The sequence below is a fragment of the Lissotriton helveticus genome, chromosome 3_2 (assembly GCF_964261635.1).
Source record: "Lissotriton helveticus chromosome 3_2, aLisHel1.1, whole genome shotgun sequence".
NCBI classification, from domain to species: Eukaryota; Metazoa; Chordata; class Amphibia; order Caudata; family Salamandridae; genus Lissotriton; species Lissotriton helveticus.
This window is the reverse complement of record NC_136062.1, coordinates 287,021,753-287,036,921: the sequence shown is the minus strand read 5'-3', so window position 1 is coordinate 287,036,921 and position 15,169 is coordinate 287,021,753. Positions and strand designations below refer to the sequence as shown.

At 45.3% G+C, this 15,169-nt stretch overlaps 1 protein-coding gene across 2 annotated transcripts in view; it reads left to right on the top strand.

Moving 5' to 3' along the window:
- Positions 1–15,169, top strand: part of SCAPER (S-phase cyclin A associated protein in the ER) — a 3,246,499-nt gene that overhangs the window by 1,328,309 nt on the left and 1,903,021 nt on the right. The window lies entirely within an intron of this gene.

Below are 15,169 nucleotides of genomic sequence, written 5' to 3'. Positions count from 1 at the left end.
CTTGATATGCGACAGATGGACCCAACCCTTGCGGCCTTCCAACTTCACGGCCGTACGGGTGGTCAGAAGGACTAGTTTCGGTTCTTTCCAGCGAGGCTCCAGCGGACTTGAACGATCAAAGTTCCTTACAAAAACGAGGTCCCCTGGAATGACCTCATGAGGTTTCACCTCGGTGTTGTCTGGAAATGCGGCGGCAACCTGCGAACGACAAGAGTGTAGGGCAGACATCAAGGAAGATAGGTAATCTGTCAGCATATTACTGGAAACATCTGTAATACTGCGGGGTCTAGGTGTACCCCACATGTTTGGGGGGCGGCCGAATACGACCTCATAAGGGGACAGACCTGATCTGGAGTGTGCGACCATGCGCATGAAGAATAAAGCAACTGGCAGGGCAACTAGCCAGTCTACACCTTTCTCTTTACATGTCTTGGCAATACGGATTTTCAGGGTCTGATTATGTCTCTCTACGAGACCGGCTGCTTCAGGATGGCGCACACAATGGAACTTCCACTGGTACCCTAACAAAAGGGAAACATGTTTCATGAGCTCAGATGAGAATGGCTGGCCGTTATCAGAATACACGACCCTAGGGAGTCCATAACGGGGGAAGAATTCACGAACCAACTGCTTGGCAGTGGTCGCTGCTGTGTAATCTGGAACTGGATATGCTTCTGTCCACCTGGACAAAGCGCATACAACTACGAGGACATACTTGAAACCTCGACATCGCTCCATCTGAATATAATCCATCTGGAGGACTTCAAAAGGGTGGTCAGGAGGTTGGAATCCACCTTGTTCCACCGGGACACTTTTACCTGGATTGAATTGACAACATATCATACAAGTACGGACTTTCTGCTTGGCTGCAGCTCGTAAGTGCTTGTTGAACCAAAGGTTCTGGATACTGTCTAACATGGCCTTTTCTCCTAGATGTGCTGGACTATGTGCGGTATGGATAATGACTTGAACCATAGAGTCGGGGAGAAACCATGTGGCTTTTCCCTTCGTCACCCATCCCTGATCTGTCTGGACCCCTCCTTGTACGGACCATTTCTTAATTTCTTCGGGAGTAGCATGTAACTGTATGTCTATGACATCTTGTGTAGGGTCCTTAACTGTCATACAAGTGGTCTGTTCTGGAATGGATGTCTGTGTCTTGTTAACTGGAATGTCTGGTGTCTGAGCTGTAAGCTTGGCTGTTCGATCTGCTAGATCATTACCTTGGGAAATGATGTCAGTAACTTTCGTATGTGCCTTGCACTTCATAATAGCGATAGATGTTGGTAAATGTATTGCATCTAACAGAGCTTGAATGAGGAGACCATGCTGAATCTTGGTTCCATGAGAATTCATGAAACCTCTCTCCTGCCAGAGCACTCCGAAGTCGTGTACAACTCCGAATGCGTAACGTGAGTCTGTATATATGTTTACTTTCAGGTTCTTGGCACGTATGCAGGCTTGGGTCAGAGCAACTAGCTCTGCTGCTTGAGCAGACAGGGTGTCAATACGGTGTGTTTCAATAACGTCGGTGTCAGTAGTCACTGCATACGCGGCTACTAGTTCTCCTGTACTAGTTCTCATACATGAACCATCCACATAAAGTGTCAGGTCAGGATTAGGTAGTGCAATGTCTGTCAGGTCTTGTCTTGGCTTAGTCATAGTGTTAATGACTTCCACACAGTCATGTGTGGCAGGATTTGAAGTAACTGACGGTAACAGTGTAGCAGGATTTAGAACGTTGCAGCGTCTGATTTCTATGTGTGGCTGGAATAGTGTCAGTTCATAACCTGTTAAACGTGCAATGGTCAAGTGCTGAGTCTGTGTTCGGTTTAAAAGAACTTCCACGGAATGTCGAACTTGTACTGTCAGGGAGTGTCCTAATACTATGGAATCACTTTGTCTGATAGCTAGAGCTGTGGCTGCAACTGACTTGAGGCACGCAGGCAAAGCCTGGGCTACTGGATCTAATGTGCTCGAAAAATAAGCACAGGGCTTGTATTGTCCTGCTTGATCTTGTGTGAGAACAGATAATGCTGTACCTTCACGTTCTGTGACAAAAAGTGTAAAAGGCTTACTGTAGTTCGGTGTAGCTAGAACAGGTGCTTGGCATAGAGCTTTCTTTAATTCATTAAAACTAAGTGTATGTTCAGATGTCCAAGGGAGAACAGTCGATACGGCTGCCTCCTGTGTCGTTAACTGTATCAGTGGCTTGGCTAGATATGCATACTGAGGAATCCATTGTCTGCAGTAAGAAGTGAGGCCGATAAAAGCTCGTACCTCCTTCTGGGTCTTGGGCTGAGGAAGACTCGCTATTAACTGGATACGGTCTGGTGTCAACTGCCTACCCCACTTGGACAGTAAGTGTCCTAAGTAGATCACTTGCTGGACACAGAACTGAAGCTTCGAAGGGGACACCTTGTGCCCCTGCTCGGCGAGAAAATACAGGACTGTAAGTGACGCTCGTTCGCAGTCACGTTCAGAACGGGCTGTGATCAGTAGATCATCGACATACTGGAGCAGGGCAGTGTCAGCTGGCATGTGAATATTGTCTAGTTGTCTTTTAAGTGCTTGACTGTAAATACTAGGGCTTTCTGTGAAACCTTGAGGAGCTCGTGTGAATTTATAGCTCCTTCCATTTAAACAAAAACCAAAAAGGTACTGGCTGTCTGGGTGAATGGGGACACTGAAAAATGCGTTTTTGAGGTCTATTACAGTAAAAAATGTAGCTTCAGAATCAATGGCTGTTAATAGGGATGAAATATCTGGGACTACTGGATACTGAGGTATGATACATTTATTAAGTTCTCGAAGGTCAATCACTAATCGATATACTGGAGGTGCATTTGGATCAGTACGTTTCATGACTGGAATGATAGGAGAATTACATACATTGGAGTCAGTTTCTACAACCACTCCTTGAGCGATAAGCTCGTCAATAATTTTGGATAAGGCCGCTACAGCCTCAGGTGGCAATCTGTACTGTCTGATTCGTGGCAGGACTATACCTTGCTTGAGGGTCACACGATGGGGTGTGATTTGCATAAAACCTACATCAGTTGGACCTTGCGCCCATAGATGCTGGGGGACGTTCAGTAATCTTGGATCAAAATCGCGTAATACATAGTGACCTTTATAGTCCCTTAAAAACAATCGGACTCCTTCTGGAGAACAGCAAATTACTGCACCTAATTCTTTCAATGTTTTAATGCCTAACAAATTTTCTGGACATGATTTCGTAAGTAACAAATCAGTAGTTCGGGACAATGGACCAACTTCTAGAGTAACTGGCTTTGAAATCTCGTTTACAATAGGCTTTCCTGAAAATCCAAGGGAAACATTTCTAGAGCCTGAGAGCGGAGCCCCTGGAACCTCGTCATGACTGATAGTAGTCCTACTTGCCCCTGTATCAATCAGAAACTTTCTGTCTTTCCCTAATACTTGACTGTGTACATAGGGACCCTCTTGATCTACAGGTATCTCGATGAGAGGCAAGCCTACCTCCCTCTCTAGGCTGTTTCATGAATACTGTTGATACTCTGGATACTCGGACTGTGCGTACTGGTACATCTGTTGTGTAACATGCTGTGTTGCAGCGATGGGCTGCGATGCTGGAACTGTCTGTTGTGCATTCTGTGATGACGGTGAAGTCTGTGAAACTTGTTCTTGTCTAGGCGGGCGAGGTCTTTCTTTAGTCTTACCAGTGGCTATGTTGTGTTTCAGAACTGCACACTCGTTTATAAAATGACCTGGCTGTTTACAATAATTGCATGTCCCTTTAACGGGAGCTGCAGGATGACTGGTTTGATTCGGACCCCTCTTCTGACTGTCTTGTGGAACAGATTGTGCAACTAATACTTTCATTTTCGTATCTTTCATACGTCTCTTTTCGTGTTCTTGCTCTTCTCTGATTCTGTTCTGGTGATACTGGAGCATCTGTAGCATTTGGGACGGGGTATTAGCTTGCCAGGTACTTTCGACTTTCAAAACTCGATTTTTAACTTGTGGACTTGAATTCTCGACTAGTTTAGTAACAAAAAGATGAGGGTATGACTCACTACCTGTCTTCAAACCACTGTTGATAATGAAACATTTCTCGAATCTAGAATAAAAATCACTAGTATCTTCATCCTGTTTCTGTTTGCATGCTGAAATTGCATCCCAATCTTCCTTTTTCGTGGCTAATAACCTTGGCAAGACCTGAATCAATAACTCGGGCAATTCTTTACATTTCTCTCCAAGACCGGTACCTGGTACTCGTGCATTATCTTCAGCTTCTAGAGCTGTCCAATCAATCTTTTTCTCTCCCACCTCCCATTCTTTTTCCTTGAGTTTTTCATATACCCCTGCGGGCAACAGGACCTTTAACATTTTAATGATATCTGGATACGTGTATTCTCCCATACGGAGCATGTCTTTTAATTCTCGATGGAACCCTGCTGGATCTTTGTCATGACAGGGAATTAACTTCTTCATCTCTAAGAGTTCCATCTTGGTAATCGGGGTGTAAACAAATACTCGTTCTAGATCGCCACCCGCTGTCCTAACTGGGTGTACTTCTCGTAACGGATGCTGTCTATCTATGTAAAATGGTTTACTTTCTGGGGGTGAGACGTGAACAAAATGCGGATTCAGAAACGTTCGATATTTGTGGCGCTGTTCTAGAATGGTACTAATTAAATCAGTACCTAAACCTTTCCATTTATACTGGAGTAACTCGTTCAGGACATCATGTAACGGAACTGGATCAGAATGTTGTCCCTCATACAGTGTAATGAGGTGCTGGATCATATACATACCCACCAGTCGCTGCTCGGCTGGGGGCAGTTTCAGAAACATTTGTGCCACTATTTCGTCTGGAAAAGTGGTAGAATCAGTAATCCATCGGACTGCTGATCGGGCTCGTTCTTGTTCATGCATGGTACTAAGTTCACTATAACCGATACGTGATTTCAGAATGTGATCGGTAGCTTGAAATACTTGTTCTAGAGAACCTTGTTCTGGTGCTGGAAGATGAAAAACTTTCTTGTGTTCTAGGCGTGAATGTCGGTCGGGAAGTCTAGATTTACCTACGTACGCTATTCTGGCGGTATTCTCGTCATCTACCTCTTCAGTAGAAGAGTTGTCTTCTTTCTCACTTACTTGTGCTGCTTTACGATTGTCGTGAAACCTTATTATTTCCTTACGAATTTTCTTGTACATACTCTCTATACTACTGAGTGTCTTGTGTCTACCCTCGGCTATATTATCACTCCACCTTGTCAGAACTTTCATTTCGGTCGGATCTTTAGTCGGACAATCTTGTTCCCTTATTAAACAATTGATTAGAAACTTTAATAGCATGAGCTGGGTCTCAGCTTTCCTTAGAGACATGATTTTGCCAATACTTTCTGGATCGTCTCCTGTACGGATGAAACGATATATTCTGTCTAGATCTTCTTTCATATTCGGTAGGGTGTCCAAATACTCGGTCACCCGTCTTACACGCAATGAATATATAACCATATTATCATCGCCTGGGACTGGATCATAACGGCATTCGGTAAGAGCTCGCTTGATATCTGCAACGGACTGATATTTGGGCGTACGCTGTAACGCACGTTCATGTAACTCGACTAATGTTACACGTTTGTGTGGCGGCGGGGTACCAGGAGGACCTCCTCCCGCGGCCCCTAAACTGGAATCGTCGACGGATACTCTTCGTGCTGGCAGAGTGACTGATGTAGCGGGTACTTGTACTACGGGCTGGACCGGGGGTACCGTAACAGGTGCTGTAACAGGTGCCCCGGTGGCTGGAAGAACAGGAATTACATTATTTACAGGAGCAGGCGGAACAGGATTTGCATATTCTGGGACTGTGTCGTCCAAATAGGACGAGAGAAAAATATCAGCTGCGGTCGGTTTGTGACGTAGCTTAATCGGAACTAATGGCGGCGGAAAATTACATGGTGCTTCCGGGGTTGCTTTTGGCAAGCCCTCGGCAAGAAGAGGATACATACCCTTAATGAGGGCATTTCTCTGTCTGTCTGACTGTTCGGCTTTAACTCGTTCACCTATTTCGATTAATTCCCTTTCTTGGGCTCTTTCTGAGGATTCTCTACTTAACTCTGACTTTCTGATTTCTTTTTCGGTTCTTTTATGAGATTCTTTGCGCCATAACTCGATGGCATCTTTCTGGGACTGTCTGGATTTCTTTTTCCATAATGCTTCTTCTACTCGCATGATGCACTCGGCATCCCATGTGCCTGATACAGGCCATCTATATTTCTCTTCGAGATGTCTGGTATAATCAGACCATAAATCTAGATATATTATGGCACTCAAGCCATGCTTATGATACATAAAATGTCCTGGACTGTCCCTAGGCGGGACAGGAACTGCTTCCTCGAGCAGACCTTTTCTAGTTTTTAACTGACGTAACTTCGAGAACAGAGGCATAACTAGGCTAGAGTCTGGACACAGTACAATACACGATAAACACAATAATAACTTTAAGAAAACAAATCACTCATACCACGACATTGAATACACATTGAAATAACATTTAAAATAACAGTTCGGACAGAATATTACCTGGAATACTGAGAACAGAAACACATGAATTTCTCGAGAACAGAACAGAACTTACTGGAATGACTAGATGCACTGCTAAAACAGTACGAAACTTACCGGTCTCATAAAGAGACACGTCAGGACCCGCATCCACCTAGATGGACACTTCGTGTTGGATCTGTGTACCCAAACCCACGGACCAGAGACAAATTAATTGACCCTGTCTAGATACTACCCCAGCAACGGTACTCACCGGGCAGCAAGAACGGAAGGCCTCGGACTGGACTGGACTGCTACGACGACGGACGGACGAACTTCGGACTTCAGTTACAGGTGGGCCTCCGGATACCTCGGACCTTGGACTCTCGGCTTGGGCTCTGGTCGGGACTCGCCGCGTTCCTCCACCGCCTCGTCTGGATGCTGGACCGCAACCTCCGTCTCCTCCGTGGGCCTGAGGGATACTTGAAGCAGAAATATCTGCACGTGCACGGTATGGTTCCATCACGGCTGCAGAGGATCAGGGGGCCTGCGTGGCTTCTCCGGCGCGTGGGGAAAGGGCAAGTCCCTGTTCGGGCGCCATTATGTGGTAAATAAATAATTAATTACCGGTTCTATTTTTGACTGGATACAATATAAACAGATAGCTCAATAAATAAGAGTCAAGATGCGAGGTAGCTGGAGTTGACAGGCTTTAATTAAGTATAAAAGGACAGGAACAGGACAGCCTGTACGGGAATAGGATGGCAGGGCCCGACAGCTGCCGGGGCAGGATCTGGGAATGGCTAGCAAACTTTAATAACAGTGCACAATATTTATAGTTAAACAAATACATTGTATTCAATACAGTAGGCGTAGCAGTAGGCGGAGTTTGTAGCAGTCGCGAAAGATAAGGCATAAAGTGGGTGTAACAAGAGGTGTGTACAGGGCGTATACATAGACATGTGATGTAAACGTAACAGAATATGTCATAAAAGGGGCGGAAACATGGAGGGGGCTACCTGAGCAGCTGGGACCTTTAACCTAGTGGTGCGCGCAAACTGGCAATGACGTGTTACTAGGGAGAACTGGGGGCTATGACTTCTGCGCTAGAAGAGGAGACGAAAGTCTGGAGTGTCAGAGCGACATGTACCTAAAGCCTATCTAGTATCTAGTGTTTAGAGAACATGTTGATAGAATCCAAAAGTTATCAGGGTAAAGGCTAACAGACATTAAGACTGGTGCATGCATTATTCTAAATGTATTGCATGTGCGAGGAATATTCTATGAATATGAATACAGTATTTCTCTTACATGGAGACACAAAGGCTAGACCATGACGGAAACTATTGATGCGATTCAGTAGCTTAGGAATGCAGAGAAGGAGGGCTGGACTGATAACTAGAATCATAACATACTCTTGGCAGACTGGGAGGCAGAGCCAGGCCGAGCCGGGCACTGCGTGGCATGAAAGTAAGCTAAGGGTCAGGGATACAGGTGGGGGCTGTATCGCTCCTCGGAGAGGGTTCAGGAAACGGGAGCTGAATCTGAGTCTGGGCCCTTTTGAGGCCTAGAAACGGGGACAATTCAATGAATTAACGTGCACACTGTAAAACATGGCAGCGTAGCTTTACATAGGCCTGATATTCGTTATATTTACGAAAACTGGAAACTGGCATACTAGAGATGGACACAACTGTAATTGCGTCTTTAATCGATCATAGGGGGATACATGCATATCGATCATGCACATATGACATAACATGGGGAACACGTAGGCACATACAACATGGCAAAATTTACTTTTCCACAATATATATACTTTAGGACCGTCAGAACTGTGTCAGATAAAAGGGAATTACTCTCCCTTAGCTTAGCGTGTCCTCTATATCACTTTGGGGAACTACCACTCGACATGGCTAAATTCAGGCTTGGACTTTGATCAACTTAGAAAGGGAAAATGTGCATGGCTCTTACGGAAGATGGGCGATAGATGTCGTTATAGGGTAGCCTAGCATGTCTTTAATGTGCGTTAAGATCTCCTCCCAGAAAGTACGGATAGCAGGCAGTCCCACCATATGTGTTGGAAATCCCCAAGAAGGCCGCAACCTCGCCAGCAGAGCTCGGAAGGGTCTTGGAATATCTTTTTGAGTTTAGCAGGATACAGGTTCCAATCAAAAAGGGTCTTATAGTGGGCCTCTCTCAAGGTCACCGAGTGGTTGCTCTTGGATATATCTGACCATATGTGTTTCCACTCTCCTGACCACCTGTTCCCAGAAAGACATGTAGCGTGCCTTTCGTGTGTGTACTGTCGAGAGTAACAAAGCATAGAGCGAGGAGATCGCCCCTTTTGTGGTGCCTGCCCTCTGTACCAACTGTTCTATCGGAATGCCTTCTCTGATAGCGGCTTCCCTCATCCGCTGCTGTGATACCCAGTGTTTGAGTTGGAGGTAATGGAATTGCTCGCTACTTGGAACATGGAACTCCCTTTGGCAGCTCTCAAATGTTAGCATGTCAATGTTGTGAAACAAGTCTGAGACCATCAAGCATCCCCCTCCCGCCACTCATGCTGGAGCAAAGTCAGGATTGAAGTGGATGGGGCTGTATGGCAAAGGGAAAGATGTCCACACCCCCATCCTTCGTGACCTCGTCCCAGACTTTAAGGGTGGTTTGTGTCGGGGTGCTGATGTATGCGTTGGCCAGCCTATCTTTTTTCTGCTTCCAAAACACATCCCAGATCGACTTGCCAACTATCTCCCTGTCCATGTGAAGCCAGTGTTTGTCGGACTCCTTCATTGACCACTCTACCCCCACCCTTAGTTTGGCAGTTTTGTAGTATAGTGTCCAGTAACGCCACTCCCTCTTCTTCTTTGGACACCGTAAAACATGGAAAGGAGGTGCGCCCTTCCACCCTGCCATATGAATTTAGTGATAAGAGAGTAAAGCTTGGGCAACAGATCGCGATCTAAGTCGACCGGGAGCGCCTCGAATAAATAGAGTAACTTTGGGAGCAATGTCATTTTAATGGCATTTATTCGTCCGAGCCCGGCGATGTAAAACGGTTTCCAGCACTTGAAATCTTGTTAGAGTTGGAATTGAGACAGCGGTTAGGGGTAGTTGGTCTTATACAGATCTTCTATCCTCGGGTGAGCTGAATGCCTAGATATTGAAGGGAAGGTTTAGCCCATTGAAAGTAGGTCTGTCACCGGAACTGCAGAGCCTTTCCCTCAGGGATTGTGAGATTTAGGATGAAGGATTTCGATAGATTGACTTTGAAGCCCGCCACTGCTTCAGATTTACCCAGTTCTGCCTGCAGTGCCTGTAGTGAAAGGCCTGGATCTGTGAGTGTGATCAGGATGCCATCCACAAAAAGCGAGGCCTTGTGTTCTGTCCCCCCAAAGTGTATACCTTTCATCTCTGGGTTAGCTCTAAATTGGATAGCCAGGGGTTCGATGCTCAGGGCAAATAAAAGAGGGGAAAGCGGGCAGTCCTGTCTTGTCAGCTGATTTGGTTTACAGCTGGAGTTTCGTTCCCCGTACACCGCTGGATGGCTTGGCCCGCCACGGTATCTGCCACCTTCCGGATGTATTTTGAACTCTGCTAAACACACGCTATTGAGTGCTAACTCTTCGGAGTTTCAATTAATTCCATTTCCTTGCATCTCTAACTATTAACATATGGATTCATATCACCTGTTTGCCTGACCACACCACAGCTGTATCTTGACCTCTGTTTTGAGCTTCTCATCTTTTTACCTTGTTATTGCCTGTGTTCTTCTTAGATACTTTACATCCAGGCGCATCTGTTCGTGTTCCACACCCCCCTGATGGTGTGACCCATATTAGGGTTAGACACCGAAACACGCATTGGCGCTGGAGAACCACGTGCCTCCATTTGTGAGTTCTAATTAACTTTAGTATTGAAATGATTATGTATTTCGTGCTTGACAATGTTTCATATGTTGAACTCATTTTTGAGTTTTCAGAGTGCATGAGTATGTTTGGGTTTGTGGTTGTTAGTGTGTATTGAGAGGGTGTAAGTGTGGGACCACCTATATATCTATCTATGTTGGAATGCTATCATGTCCTACTCTTTTTATTTTTTAGGAATTTGTTTGGATGGTGATGTCTTAATGTATCAGTGACTTTTGAGCACTTTGTAAACTTTATTCAGGCAGTTTGGGTCCTTACAGACTGTATTTGGCTCTTTCCCCTGTCCAATCTGCCTGCTATCCACCTTCAGGGGCCCCCTTCTGTGCGAGCGGTTAGCCCTGTCTTGTGCCTCTGCTCAGTGCAAATGAGAGTGACGGAGATCCATTGACCTGAACTCTTGACTGTGGGTGTTTATAGTTAGCCCTGACCATTTTAATGAATCGGTCTCCAAAACCAAACCTTTGCATGGTAAGGAAGAGAAATGACTAATCCACCCTGTCAAGGCCTTCTTGGTGCCTAGTCCCACCAATATCGCCGGAATTTTGAATTTAGAGACTTTTTCAATCTAAGTGTATTGTTCTCTGAATATTATTATGCATCTGTCTTCCTTTTATTAAGCCTGATTGATCAGGGTGGATTAGTGCGGGCATTACATTTTTTAGTCGTCTGGCCAGTATTGCAGAGGAAATGTTTGCGTCTAAGTTCAGCAATGTGATAGGCCTATAGGAGACAAAGCTCTGTTTTTTTCCCCTGGTTTAGGGATAACAGTGACCACTGCCTTGGCCATAGAGTGCGATACTGTGGAGTCCACTGCTATTGCGTTGAATAACAAGGAGAAGTGGGGTATAAGCTCCGGCGCAAATATTTTATAAAAATGCGCCGTCAGGTTTAGGGAATTTGTGTATTTTACGTTTCGATATTGCAATCCCTACATCTTCGGCAGTTATTGGGCCATTTAATCGGTCATTCTCCGCTGACGAGACTTGGGGAAGTTCCAGAGAATATAAATATTGTTGTTGCAGAACTGTATCTGGGAGCATGCCTGTGTAGAGATCTCTATAAAACCTTCCGAAAATGCGGGCTTTTAGTTCATACAAATGGGTTAGAGAACGATCTCAATCATGAATGCCCCGTATGTATTCCCGCTCCCTTTTTTGCGCAGCTGTCTCGCTAGGTGGGTCCCCGCCTTACCTCACTGGGCGTAATATATCTGCCTTAGCCTTAAAACCGTATATTCAGCCCTATTTGTATATATCACTTTGATTTTCCCCTTCAGTGCACTTAGCTGTCATTGCAATACCCGAGATGGCGCTTTCTTATGGTCCCTATCTACCTTCTCTAATTCCTCCTCTAGCTCCAATCTTTCTTTAGCCCTCCCTTTATTCAGTGTGTCCTTCAGTTGAATACATTTGCCTCTGAGAACTGCTTTGAATGCATCCCAATTGTTTTGGGATGATGTGGCCTGAGGTGGATTGAGTTCAAAGTATTCAGAAATGGAAACCCTCATCTCGCAAAATTCTGTCCCTGGTTACCGAGATTGGGAAGTACTATCTGTGAGTGCCTGGCCCGTTGCATCCCTAACATAGGGTGATGGTCACTAGGCTATTGTCTGAGATAGTAATTTGGAGTATCTTCGCCGCCTGTAAGGAGCCTAGCAGAGATAGACGTATAAAGATGTGGTCTAACCTAGAATAGGTCAAGTGCATGTGTAAGAAAAAGGTGTAGTCTTTGGTGGTTGGGTAGAGCGTGCGCCATGCATCCCTCAGACCTAGAACCTGTATTTTCTGTTTGATCCCCTTGAGGAAATTGCTTGTGGCTGCCCTGTGGGGCTGGGTGCTGTCCATCTCAGCATGCCAGGTCAGTTTAAAGTCTCCCTTGAGCACTATGGGGCCCTCTGCAAACTAGCTTATCAGGACTAAGAGGGAGGTCAAAAGCACAGCTTGCCCTGTATTGGGGGGCGTACGCGGAAATAAAAGTGCAGAGTTTGCCTCTCAGTTTCACTTTTACCATAATTGCCCTACTCTCCCAGTCTACCTTTATGGCCTCAGTTTGGAATTTTGGCGAGTTGAGGAATAGCAGTGTGACACCCTTCTGTTTGGAGTTGGCAGACGATCTGTAGATTAAGGGATAGCTTTTATGGTGTACTCGTAACTCTTCGTTTTTTTAAGGTGTGTTTCCTACAATACTACTACTTCAAACTAGTGGTCTGTAAGGTACTTCCACATTTTTTGCCTTTTGAGAGGCGAGATTAAACCTTTTATGTTCCATGAGTCTATTGAGACCATTTTATAGACCTCTGTTACCTCTGCCTATATGTCTCTCCCCCCCCCCATGGTCCTCGATCTCCCTCTGGCTCCCCCCCATCTGGCTGCGCCATTCCCCAGGCTGACATTGGAGAGAATTCCTGCATTCCCATCTTATATGGAGCGCTTGACTGTCCTTCTCCCCCACCACCAGGTCCGCCCCCCCTCCTAAAATAGAAAAAACTAAATCCCCTAGAAACCATAAGCTGCGGAGCCAACAGGCTCTCTCAGCAAATTCATTCTTGAAGAAGAATAACATGGTAACAGGCGACTCAGACAGTGCCCGAAGCCCTGAAGGTTGGTCGCTTCGTTTGGAGAATACCAGCTGGAAGTATATTGAACTGTGGTCCATTGCATGAAGTCATTCTTGATGGATGAGGATGGGCACTCCCGGCAGCAGTTCACCCCTTATTGTATTTGTCCCGATGCAGTGCTGCCCCAGAGTCAGAGGATGTCTTCTCTCATGAAGATCGTTCATCGTTTAGGCTGGGTTTTCCTTTTGAGATTGTGCGCCGTTGACGAGTAGGTCTATGTGTCGCACCCACTCCTTTCGTGGGGCCTTTGCCGCCTTAATCCTCAGGGATCGGTAGACCTAAAATGAGGAGACCCTCTTCTAGATCTGAGATATGTTGTATTTTGTTGTTGAGTTCAAAGGTGAGTCCGAAGGGAAAGGTCCATCTGTAGTGTATGTTGTCATCTCAGAGTTTTATCGTTATCGGTCTTAGATGTTGTCTGCGTGCCAGCGTGAAGGGGGCCAAGTCCTGCAATAGCAAGCACTTGTAACCTTGGAAAGAGGTCTCCTCAATTTTCCTTTCGGCTTGCAGTACCGCTTCTTTTGTTTTAAAAGGGTTTAGCTTGATGAGAACTGTGCGTCTGCGCTCACCCGTCTGCTGGTTCCCCGCGCGGTGCACCCTGTCGATCTTTATCTGGCGCGGGCTCAGGATCTCAGCAAAAAGGTCCACCATGAAGGCCTCTAAATCCTGCCCTTCGGCGCCCTCCTCCAGGTCCCTATCGAATGTTCTCTCTTGGAGACCTATTTTCTAAATCTTCAGCCTTCAGGAGTACTTGATGTAGTTGCATCTGAAAATCTTGCTGCTTTTCCTGCTGCCTAGTAGTGTGGGTGTCCAATTCTTGTGCCTTGTGCCTGGTCCTCTATTTCTAGTACCCTGGACCCTACAGCATCCACATCTTGCTGGAGGGCTGACATGCGGTCGTTCAGGTCCGCCTTTAATTGATCTATAGAGTCTGCAGGTCGTTCTTAATCTCTGAAGATAATTCCACTTTTAAGTCCCTGGACGAGGCCACCAAATCTTCTCTAGTGAGTGACATCGTGTTTGCCTGCCTCCCTTCGTTGTGGGTTTGTCCTTTTCTACTGATGCAAAGTAGTTGGAGACCTTGTTCGACACTTTCTTTGTTGGCATATGGGCTGTGTTGTGAGCCTTCCTTGCTGGGGCGCCTTACTCCCCCTCTGGTTTGTGTAAGATATTATGCAGCAGTGGCTTTCTACTTAGCGGGAGCTGGATCAGTGGTGCTGTTTACAATATTCAGCCGGAGGCGGCCATCTTCAGGTCAGGCACTTGGTATGACTGTGTGTGGCAACGCAGTGCTCAACAGGGGTGTGGAATTTTTAAAATAATCTACTTGGCCAAGGGACAAAGTGCCACTGAGATCTACATGTCCTGTAAAATCCACTTGTCCCACCTACTCCCGTCCCTACAACAATTAGAAGGGCTGACCGAGAAACATTCAATATATTTTTGTTTTATTAAAATCAGCAAACAATTAAATGCTTTATAATAATGCAAATCTACCATCCATGTTACCAATAAATAAAATAAATGAAAAACATTAGAAATTATGTGTAACTGACTGCTCGAGAAAGATGATTGATGGATAAAATAAAGTAAAGAATGAACAGAAAGAAAAAATTAAAGGTAAAAGAAAATAAGGCAAAAAGAAAGAAAAATAAAGAATGAAGGTAGGTAATACAGAACTGAGGAATGGAACAAGTGAAGATAAACAGGAAAGGCAGAAAAGAAAGAAGGAAAAAAGGAAGACAAAAAGGAAAGAAAGAAATTGGAAGGAAAGAGGGTACCAAGTATAAAGAAATATTGGATACTAAAAACCAAGTTACACACCCCACCTATATTTCAATATAACTGCAGCAAATTAAACACCATAAAATGTGTTTTTTCCCTGGACAAAGTTGATCAAACAACCACTGGTGAAAGAGAGTCCAGGAATGCCATGAAATAGCAGCAGTCAACTTCAAACAGAATTTACAACAGCGCTAGAAGGACATAGGAACTGATAAAGCTGAAATATGCCATGGGCTCACTTCAAATGTGTCCTACGATCACATCTGGCAACACTGGTACTAAAGGAACCTCCTTGAGTGTGCATGTG